General features: G+C 45.6%; 1 long non-coding RNA gene across 2 annotated transcripts in view; it reads left to right on the top strand.

The window, feature by feature from the left end:
- LOC309518533 overlaps positions 1–9,849 on the top strand; it is a 100,230-nt gene extending 90,381 nt beyond the window's left edge. For both annotated transcript variants that reach the window (XR_014213439.1, XR_014213440.1), the window contains exon 5: positions 6,966–9,849. This is a non-coding gene — a long non-coding RNA (uncharacterized lncRNA). The remainder of the gene's footprint in view (positions 1–6,965) is intronic.
- Positions 9,850–11,508: the final 1,659 nt, after the last annotated feature.

Raw genomic sequence — 11,508 nt, 5'->3', positions numbered from 1 at the left:
TTCATTGCCGAAGTAGTCCATGAGGAAGTTGAGTTTAGTGGGATTGTGTAAGAAAATAAGGATTGTGTAGCTGGGTGAAACCAAGCCCCAGGCTGCCCACTGCTCTGTCTTCCAAGAACAGCCAGCCAAATGCCCCTAAGAAGCTCTCATAGTCTTGGAGATTGCCATTAGCAACCCATGAATGCATCTAGCAATACATGCCTGGGCACTCCTTGGTTACTGTTCCCTTGATGCAGGGCAGATGAATGTGTGAATGGGAGTTTGGAAAGCATTGTTCAAAGGCAACAGAAAAGTTACGCTGGTTGTGTTGTATCTGTGTTGTTCCATTTAGAATATTTGTTTGATGATGCAGTCATTGTGTGATGAGCAAGTTTATGCTTTAATCCAGAAGTGGGGGATGACAAAATACTGCTTCAAAATCCCACAAACCACCTTGATGTAATCAAAAAACAGTGGGAGGATGGCAGAGGTGATGAGATTGACCCCACCCAATGGACTAGAATGTGGTCTAAGCCTCCCTTTAAATTCATATCAGCGAAAAGGAAAGAACTCACCCTAAAACTCATTTACAGATGGTACCTAACACCAAGGAAACTAGCACTAATATGCCCAAGAACCTCACCAAAATGCTGGAGAGGATGCACATCCACAGGCACATACCTCCACGTGTGGTGGGAATGCCCCAAAATCCAACTCTTCTGGACAACAATCATACAAGAAATATGCAAAATAACAAAACAAGTATTAGAAGTCACCCCAGAACTGGCCCTACTAAACATCTTCCAAGACAGTAATGTCCACTCACATCATAGGGACTCATAATCTACCTACTCTCAGCAGCCAGAAACATCATAGCCAGACACTGGAGAGACCTGTCAGGAGTAAATCTGGACCATTGGTATCAAATAGTATGGGAAACAGTCCTATTAGAAAAACTAACCAATAAACTGAAAATGACACAGGGACAAATAGAAGATGCCTTCACCCTGGTATGGCTCCCTTTTATCACATACATAGACCAACAAGATGATAAAAAATCCGCCAACAGCATACAAATCAATCTGGCTAACCTGATTAAAACACACACACACAAAACAACAAAGCTCACTACAGCCATCCAAAGACAACTAATAACACTCTTGGCCGCCACCACCCCATCTTCTCTCACCACCAAGGAAACACAACAAGCGAATAATAAGAGAACCCATACAAGTAATGCTGACACATAATCCCACACATACACTAAGTAGAAGAATAGAAGCATAACCACCTGACCTCCACTCCACTCATCATCCCCTCTCTTTCCCCCCTTTCCACCCAACCTAATATTGTATATAATACTAATGTCTCACAACAAATGAAACTGTATTGTAGACATCACAATTTGAAAAAAGAGACAACACATGTGTTTTTGTTCAATAAGAAATATAATAATAATAATAATAATAATAATAATAATTTTATTTATATCCCGCCCTCCCCAGCCGAAGCCGGGCTCAGAGCGGCTAACAACAGTAAAATATACAACATTCTAAAATCAAGTCCCGCAGGGCCCTAGTCTCTTGTGACAGAGCGCGACTTCCCAGTAGCTTCTGCCAGAGCTGAAGGACTCCCGGCACTGAGTGCACGGCCAGCGCTCAAATTGGCCAGCGCTGAGAGGAAGGGCCTGTGGCCTTTCTGGCAGTGCCAAACTTCTCAGGTCCTCGGATATGATGAGCTGAGGATGAGCTGTGGCTGGGTTCAGAGACACTTTCGCTTTACGCAGTGAATATCCAGATATCAGATTGCCTTTAAATTTCTCTTTGAACTTCTGCAAAATGGCAGTGACGTCCCAAAATTCCCAAGTTTTCCATTTTAGCTTTGGAGGGAAAGCGGCTACGTTTTTAAACTTGACCTCCTTGCTCCTTTGCCAAGGTGCCTGCAACGTCCTGCAGGAAGTCACTCACAGGCAGCCGAGATGTCTGCTCCATCTCTTGGATGCTGCTGCCCAGAGAGGAGAGGTCCTAGGAGAGTTTGGCCATTTGCTCATCCCTCTTCGTCATAATCTCCTTCTTGGCCCACTCCATCTGTGCCACAATGAAGCCCAGTTGCTTTTTGATAATGTGGTACAGCTGCTTGACCCCCGCTGTCATTTTCTCCCACTCAGATTCTATCCATTTAAGCAGGTCTTGGCTTTCCTTTTCTGTATTCAAGATATATATGTATATATATGATGACTATGGACCTCCAGGCTTCTCTGTCCAGCCCTCAAAGCTCTCCCCAGGCCATGCCCCTCTCTGGACTTGTTTCACAATCTCCTCGAGTGCTTTTGCCTGCTTGGAATGTGTCTTTGAACGCCGGCAATGCCTCTTGCTCGACTGTACGGATGTCAGAGCGGGATCTGTGAGTGTTCATAGAAACCAGCCTATTGTACAATGTACACCCATTTTTGCGTCTGATGCCACCCATCACTAGCACATCGGCCCTGGAAAGTTGCCCATAAGGAAATGTGTCCCTCGGGCTGAAAAGTGTCCCACTTGTTCCCACTTGTTCATCTGGTCTCAGGGCCGGCCCTACCATTAGGTAACTGCCTTGGGCAGAGGATGCTGGAGGGTGGGGAGTCATGGTCAAGTGATGGAAGACAACCTGCTCTGCCTCGCTTAAGCTAGTCAGGTTCCCTCTGCGCTATGATTTCATCCTCGAACCCTACCCACCCCACCTGCAATATGAAGATTACACGTAGTACTGGTCTACCGTACAGGACTGAGAAGTGTTCTGGGCACTAGGGGTATGCTGTGTAATTCCTTTGTGTGTGCTTTTGCTGTGAGTTGCCCAGGATATGATGGGTTAATATGTGGCCCCTTTCCCAGCTTCTTCCCTCCATGCCGCTGCCGCCGCCACCACCATCACTGTCTCACCTCCTCCTTCCTCTGTATGCAGCAGGCAAGCCTTCAGCCTGGGTTCCTGCCCTGAGCTGTGTTGCTAGGGAGCCGCCAGCCTAGGCTGAGCTATGCAAGGGAACAGCCTGGCCTGTCAAAGTGTCTGAGATAAACCATAGGCCAGACTCTCTACAGCTGGGCTCAGGCATGCCTCAGCTCTTGTCTGGGGCCTGGGAATGGCCTGGGTCTGTGAGGTTCAAGGGCAAACTTGCTATTCATTAGTTGGGGGTCCTTGACATTCCCACTCTGTCTCTCTCTCTCTGTCTCCTCTTTCTCTTATTGCAGTGTTTGTGTGTTTTCTCTTCCCTCCCCCTCCCCAACTCCTATCCTCCTTTTGATGCATTCCTGGGTGCCACTGCTGAAGCTACTCCCCCCCTCTTCTCTGTAACCCCCCCATCCTCCCCCATGCATAGCCCTCCCCAGGAGACAAGGGAGGGATGGAGAACAATGGTCCAAGTGAGCCTATTCAGAGGAGGAGGCCCAGACGGACTTGGCTGTCTACCTCCTTTGCCTGCCTGCGTCCCTTGAAGTTTGCTCTCCGCGCCCCATATTTGTGGCTTCTCATCTGAACCCCCTTCCTGTTTTTGTGAGTGCATCTGCAGGGGAGAGATTAGGGGGCTCAATTGACTTTGGATTTCAGATCATTGATGTCCTTATTATCTTGATATTTGCAGGAAATTGTAATTTGAGATAAGGAAATGTCAGCTGCGTGTTCTCTCCCCCCCCTCCACCCGTTTCCTCTGTCTGCAAAGAACCCCCCACCCCACAAAGCACAGGCAAAGTTCTTGCTTAAAGAAAAATGTAAATGATTGCCTTAAGAGGAGCTTCAACTCAGCGCAAGTGAAAGAGCTGGCAAAAATCTTGTGTGTGTACACACACACACACACAGCTCCAGTAACCACGGGAAAAACATGCTGCGTAGGCAGAACTCTGAAGCTCCCCTACTTTCCCTCTCTGAATGGAATATTTCTTACCTTTTTAGCATCTGAGTCTCCCTGCAATTATCCAAGACAAACAGCATGTGCAATTGGTTTAAAATGATATTTTCCCCCCACCCCAGGCCCCTGGAGCAGAATGGAGGTGTAATTGTGCTAAGGAGTTAGCAGGGGGAGAATATGGCTTTTTTTTTTTTTTGGTCACGTTTTTGAGTTGGAGGTCTTCAGCCAGGGAAAGGGTATGAAAAGCCTTGATTTGCATAAATAGCATGTGTCTCTACAAAAGAGAGAGAGGGGTGGGAGCAAGAAGAGAAGAAAGAAAGATATCAGGGGCTTGCAAAATTCAATTGAGACTGGAGAGGGAGGGGGGCAGAAAGGAGGGTGGAAAAAATTGACAGTGAAAGGGGTTTTGCTAAGTAATACCCTGGCGAGATTAAATTGTCCAGAAAGTTTCTCCCCGTGTGCTGATGAAATGGTTGATGGGGTGAGGCGAAGGAGGAGGGACGGAATCCCTCCTTTCCAAAGGGCATGAATAGAAAATTTGGCAAAGGGAAGGAATCCGATTAAGCAGAAAAATCCCTGACATTTTATTTATGATGAATGTGTGTGTGTGTGCGTGTGTGCATGCACCTTTTGGTCAAAACCTCACACTTCCAGTTTGGTGTGGTGTTAGTCTCCAAGTCCCAACAGAAGCACCAGCTTTCTCAGTGGCTGTGTAACAATAACAATAACAGCCATCTGATGAGCAGGAACAGAATTTGTTCAGGGCCTCGGAACAGAGGCAATGGGTGAGTTACTGCAGTGATTTACTCCAAAGCAAAAGACAGGTTTATTTGAACACACCCATCCCATCTCAGAGAGATTATCCTTGGGCAAAGGTGGAGATTGCATCTGTGTTTTGACACTGTTGCAGGGTGATCACACAACAACGGACTTTCGGTTGGATAATTGTGGTTTCGGCATCTCCCCAGCCCTAGTCAACCATCAAGAAAACATGGAATAAAACACACACCCAGCATTGTTATTTTTTGCAAGGGACCTTGGGCTGCCTTTGCAAAAGCAGAAATTAAAAGAGAGCAGGGTCTCTCTATTGAGTCGCTAGTCTCGCCTTTATTTATCTGAGGCGCAAATGTTCAAACTTTGGGATAGCAGATGGCAGAGCCTCTTCTCCCACGGACGGGGTTGGTGCCTGGGTGTCTGTGTGTCTCCTGCCAATTAGTGGCTCCCTCTCTTTGATTTACACAGTAGAGGAACCCCCCACGCTCCTTGCTCGCGAGGCAGAGAAGGAGCAGGTGCTCCTCTCATCAATTTGGCATTGGTTCACTCTGCCGACATCGCTTGAACCCTGGGATGGGAACTCCAGAGCAGCTGCTCCTCTGGCAGGCTGCTGCAGAATCAGCTTTACCTGGTTATCACATCCTGTGCTAAGAGCTGGTGTGCCAGTTTTATCATAGAGGCTGCATCACTGGGGCAAGTGGGGTGCTTCCCTGTCAACCTCACTCTGCCCTCAGCCAACCCCTCACCTTGGCTGCCTTCTTACTTCCACGTAGTCCAGGGGGTGGCACTGCCTGTCAGCTTCCTCTACCTTAGTCTCAGTGTTGTTGTAGAACTCAGCAGGAAAGAGGATGGGGGCAAGACTAGAATGCCTGTCATTGGCTCTCTGGCGCCACCTACTGTTAGCCTCCCTGCCTTCTGCCCTACCATTCTCAACCAGCACTAGCCACCACTGGATTTATGGCTTCTCTCAAGGAATCCTAGGGATTGTAGTAGTGAGCATGCTTGGGAATTCTCCCTTGGTTATCTCTAGCCACCCGCTTTTGTTGTTGTTTAGTCATTTAGTCGTGCCCGACTCTTCGTGACCCCATGGACCAGAGCACACCAGACACTCCTGTCTTCCACTGCCTCCCCCAGTTTGGTCAAACTCATGCTGGCAGCTTTGAGAACACTATCCAACCATCTCCTCCTCTGTCATCCCCTTCTCCTTGTGCCCTCCATCTTTCCCAGCATCAGGGTCTTTTCTAGGGAGTCTTCTCTTCTCATGAGGCGGCCAAAGTACTGGAGTCGCAGCTTCAGGGTCTGTCCTTCCAGTGAGCACTCAGGGCTGATTTCCTTAATAATGGATAGGTTTGATCTTCTTGTAGTCCATGGGACTCTCAAGAGTGTCCTCCAGCACCATATTTCAAAAGCATCAATTCTTCGGTGATCAGCCTTCTTTATTGTCCAGCTCTCACTTCCATACATCACTACTGGGAAAACCATAGCTTTAACTATAAACCACAGTTCCTGGAGGCAGGGCGTCTTAAACCAGTTTGTGTCTGTAGTATGTATAAATCTGCCCTTGCAGTGATTTGAGCTCCAAGGCAAAACCAGCACAATTCCCCCCCCCCCCGACAATAGACCGATATGAGTGGCTTATTTTCAAGGACACAATACTCAGAGCTCACTCAGCGATCCCATGGCAGCATATGAGGCTTACTTTATCAAAGTACTGGACTGATCTTCTTCACCTTTAAAGCTTTATTGTGAAAAAATGTATACAAAAGGCCAAAAGGGAATCTACAGCTGTCATCTGTATGCTATTATCCATATTCTAACAATTTTAGGAATTGGGAGATCAACTGATGACTTAGGGGATATTGTTGTAAACTCATGTTTATATATACATGTTTATTTTACATGCAGTTTTGGTTGTCTGCTCATAAATCATTTTTTACAATTTTCATTGGATCTGAGTTCCTTTGACATTGTCTGTCTTCTTTTGCACAATTGGAGACCCTCTCATTTGTTTTGGTTGGATAGGAATCAAACATTCCTTTTTAATCGGGTCTTTGGCTTTTAACTACAGTTTTTTTGCGTGGGTGGGGTGTTTTAATGTTGGGGTTTTTTAAAGCTATGTATGTGGTTGCTTTTTGCTTAAAATATTGTAAGTTGCTTTGAGGTGCCATAGCTAAAACAACAACTAATAAAGATAACAATAACAATAATAGCAATAATCTACATTGAAAAATTTGCCATGGCCTAGAGTGATCTGGGCAATTTATTGTGTTGAATTGTGGTTTCAGAAGAGGCTATTTGAACCAAATGAACAACTATTATTTTCTTGTTTTTGTAGATTATTATGATGGGGAATTTCAAGAACTTGGAAAACGTTGATTTTTTGGTCACGTTTACTACGGATGAAGGCATGTCTGCTTTTCCTGTTTCACATGGACCTGATTTTCAAGTCATCTTTCTTCAGGATACCCTACACAGCAAGAACTTTCTTGGGACTCTAGGCTTTGAATTTTTGGATTGTCTAATGAGACAGGGGAACTGGGCCAGAAAAGCCCGTCTCTGGACATGGAAATTGGACAGTATTGGGTCTCCATCTTTCTAGGGTCTGCCATGCTTTGCTGATTTGGATCACACATGGAAACCAAGAGCAGCTCTGTATAGCTAAGATACTGAAGGAGGAGGAGGAAAACAACCATGGCAAAGAAGCAAATGTCTGAACTGTGAACTTTCTTATCTGTAGTCATTGATGTCATTAAGAGGGATGTGATATCATTGATATGGCTTGTGACTCAATGGAGATAGACAGCTGGGGGACCTGAGCTGATTGCTGGGGGCTGATTTCACCTAGGATCACTTAACCTTTTTGGCACAGGCATCAGAAAATGACCAGGCCAGTAGCTTTTCAAAATTATACCTATTAGAGACATGTATTTTCCACTTTGACTTGTCTACACCATATTGAGTAAGTTCTTGGGTGAAAACTCAGGTGACACATGACACTATTCACGCCTGTTAAACATCAGTGTAGCTTCTGAAGTGCGTTCTTTCACCAAGGAGTTCCCCCATGGCTCCAGATTTCAAGGGAAGATCATTGATTGGGGAAGCTTGCCTGCTGTTCCTGATCTTAACTCAGAAACCGAGGATTCCCTAGGACCTGGGACTGGGTCTCACACCTGCCTGCAAAAGTACTGCAGTACTCAGCATGAATTGCAGCTTCTAGGTCAAGCACAGGGGAAGCCCCACGTAGAGAGCATTGCAAGTAATCCAGTTTTGATGTTTTGGTTGGGCTACACAACATGACAACACATGGCAGCAACATTGCAGGTACGCTCTGAAGTAGCGTCTGGATCTGGTCTGTGCCTAAATGGGTGACTTCCTGGGAACAATATAGATTCTGTGATGGAAGAAAAGCAGGCTATAAATGTAAGAAATCTAATAGAATTTTATCACAAATTATGCGTGTACAAATTCATTTTGTCTCACATGTGTACATTTCTAATCCTATTTTAGCCTAAAGTATCTGTTTCTAATGCATGGCTGAGGGGGAGGCAAGCCAAGAACAGTCTCTCAGAATTTGGAGAATCCAAAATTTGAAAGATAATTATCTTTAAGTTCCAATTCTCCACATTAAGTCTGGGAAGCGCAGATCAGTTCTTTTAGCTTCAGAACTGACAAAACAAATTCCTCAGGCATCTCTAGTGCAGAACAGTAGGTCACTGCAGTTTAATTTTAACACAAAGGACAATGGCAGTGTGGTGTAGCTGTTGGAGTGTTGGATTAGGAATGGGAAGACCAGGGTTCAAATCACTGTGTGATGTTGGGCCTTTTCAGCTGAACCTACCTCACAGGGCTGTTGTGAGGACAATAGGAGGGGAAGTATGCATACCATTCAGTGGGTCTTGATTTTGAGTAGATGGTATAGGGTTGTGTGATAAGTCCCATGTCATTTAATGCCACGTTCTCTATGTGCTCCATTTGACATCTGAGGTGCTGGCTAGGATTGCAGGGGTTTGCTTTGAAAATAACATGTCCCTACGTATTATATATATTGTATTTTATCAATGTTAACTGCCACATGCGAAACTGATTAGTTGGGTGGTCATGTGAAAAAGAGAATGGTGCTCCTGTACCTTTATTAGTTGATTCCAGTAGGTGTGGGTTCTTGTTATGCTCCTATTAAAGGTGCAAAAGCCCAATCCTCCCGCACTGCTCTTGGCTGCCCTAGGTATAAACACACTGATCTTGTATGGCATAGCAGGTAACAACACAATTTTCTTTTTTAAATGGGGCTTACTTCCAGGTAGGTGGGGACAGGATGCACTGGAAACAATGGGAGTGTGCTTCTGAGTACACCTGTGTAGGATTGCATTCTGAACTATGAACCAGAAGGGTCCCCAAGCTTCTGCTATGAACCTTACAGAAGTCACTCAGTCTCACCCTCTGATCCCTTTTGCAATGTGGGGGTAGCATAAGACTTGACTTAGGGCATCCGTTTCCAACCTTGTGCCCTCCCAGCTTTGTTGGACTGCAACTCCCATTGGCCCCAACCAGGGCAGCTGTTGTCTGGTTGGGAGTGATGAGAGTTGCAGACCAAAACAGCTGGTTGAAGAAGTCTCACATACAGGATGGTTGTAAAGATTATAGCAGGCATCCCCAAACTTGGCCCTCCAGCTGTTTTTGGACTACAATTCCCATCATCCCTGACCAATGGTCCTGTTAGCTAGGGATGATGGGAGTTGTAGTCCCAAAACAACTGGCGGGCCGAGTTTGGGGATGCCTGGATTATAGCAAATGTGAAGCATTTCCAACACTCTATAAATGCTGAAGTATAAAGTGCTAGAGTTGCAATCCTGTATCCACTTAATTGGAGGCAATGTGAGTAGATATGTTTAGGACTGTGTCGTCATTGGCCAGATCTGTGCTGGGTTGATTTCAAATCTTGTCATTTGGATGTTTCTCTTTTCCAACGTGCTTTTGATGTTTCTGCCATTTAGAGTCTTATTTTGCCTTGGTTCCCTATTGGCTATCAATTCTGTGGTTTTATTGCTGCCTTGCCTCTTGTTGCAATGTGTTTTTATATTTCATTGTTGGGGGGTTGCTGTTGTTGCTTTTTACATTGTTTATCACTGCCATTAGCACAAAAACAAAACCCAATACCTCTCTGTAATCCAATTCCTTATTATTATTATTATTATTGTTGTTGTTTATTAAAGTTCAATCATTGTGACAATAAATCATTTTGATGGTTTCACAAACAATCTCTCTGCGTGTTTTTGCTGTGGCTGAACAACAGGGCAGATGGAATGCAGATATTCACATTTTTTGATGCCCTTGGTAGCCAGCCATTATATTTGGTTGCCACCCAGTTAGGGTGGTATTTTAGAGAGGAGTCCACTTCCCCTTCAGAATAACCAGGCCTCCTGTCCCCCAACAACAAGGCTGGCAAATGCAGTTCTTTGAAAACATGCATGTAGGATAAAAATAACAATGATCTTAATTTTGACATATATGTCTATGGATGGGCATAGCCAGGGAGGGGGGGGCAGCTGCCCCCTTTATCAAGTAAATACATAAAAATACTTAAATGAAAGTAGAAATTGTAGGAATATTTTGACAGATTTTTTTCTGAGCACTTGGGGGGGGGGGTCAAAAGAAAGCAATTTAAAACATTTAATTTAATTCTGAAGAAGTGTGCATGCACACGAAAGCTCATACCAAGAACTAACTTAGTTGGTCTTTAAGGTGCTACTGGAAGGAATTTTTTCAATTTAAAACAGTTATTTTTGAGACATTTCATTCGGAATCTGCTAGACAGAGCCAGACAGAGAATGATGAAAGGTGGGTGTCCTCTTTCCCCCCATAAATCCTGGCTATGCCTGTGATCTGTAGAGCCCCCTGTAAAATCACTAAGTCCACAGTCTGGAACATAAGAAGAGTCTGCTGGGCCAGGCCAATGCCCCATCTAGTCCAGCATTCTGTTCTCACAGTGGCCAACCAGATGCCTATGGGAAACCCACAAACAGGATTCAAGCACAGGAACTATTTCCAGTCCTGTGGCTTCCAGCAACTGGCATTCAGAAGCCTTGCCATCTCCCAATGGTGGAAGCAGAGCATAACCATCACGGCCAGCAGCCATGATCTGAAATTAAGGTAAAGGTAAAGGGACCCCTGACCATTAGGTCCAGTCGTGGCCAACTCTGGGGTTGCGGCGCTCATCTCGCTTTATTGGCTGAGGGAGCCGGCATACAGCTTCCGGGTCATGTGGCCAGCATGACTAAGCCGCTTCTGGCGAACCAGAGCAGCGCATGGAAATGCTGTTTACCTTCCCGCCAGAGTGGTACCTATTTATCTACTTGAACTTTTGACGTGCTTTCGAACTGCTAGGTTGGCAGGAGCAGGGACCGAGCAATGGGAGCTCACTCCGTCATGGGGATTCGAACCGCCGACCTTCTGATCGGCAAGTCCTAGGCTCTGTGGTTTAACCCACAGTGCCACCAGCGTCCCTTGATCTGAAATAACCTGCCAGCAAACCTGCCTCTCATCTGAGTCTTTGGGCAGCAGCAGAAGAAGACTGTAGAAAGGGGAGAGGCAGTTTCTCAGTCGTGCTAAGCTTTGGATGTACAGTGGTACCTCGGGTTATATACACTTCAGATTACAGACTCCGCTAACCCAGAAATAGTACCTTGGGTTAGGAACTTTGCTTCAGGATGAGAACAGAAATCGTGCTCCGGCGGCGCAGCGGCAGCGGGAGGCCCCATTAGCTAAAGTGGTGCTTCAGGTTAAGAACAGTTTCAGGTTAAGCACAGACCTCCAGAACGTATTAAGTTCTTAACCCAAGGTACCACTGTATTCAGAATTAGGGTGAGAGATTTTTGGTGTTC

This window comes from Podarcis vaucheri (genome assembly GCF_965113315.1).
Source record: "Podarcis vaucheri genome assembly, chromosome: 14".
NCBI classification, from domain to species: Eukaryota; Metazoa; Chordata; class Lepidosauria; order Squamata; family Lacertidae; genus Podarcis; species Podarcis vaucheri.
The sequence above is the reverse complement of the archived record's forward strand: the minus strand, read 5'-3'. Positions and strand labels throughout refer to the sequence as shown.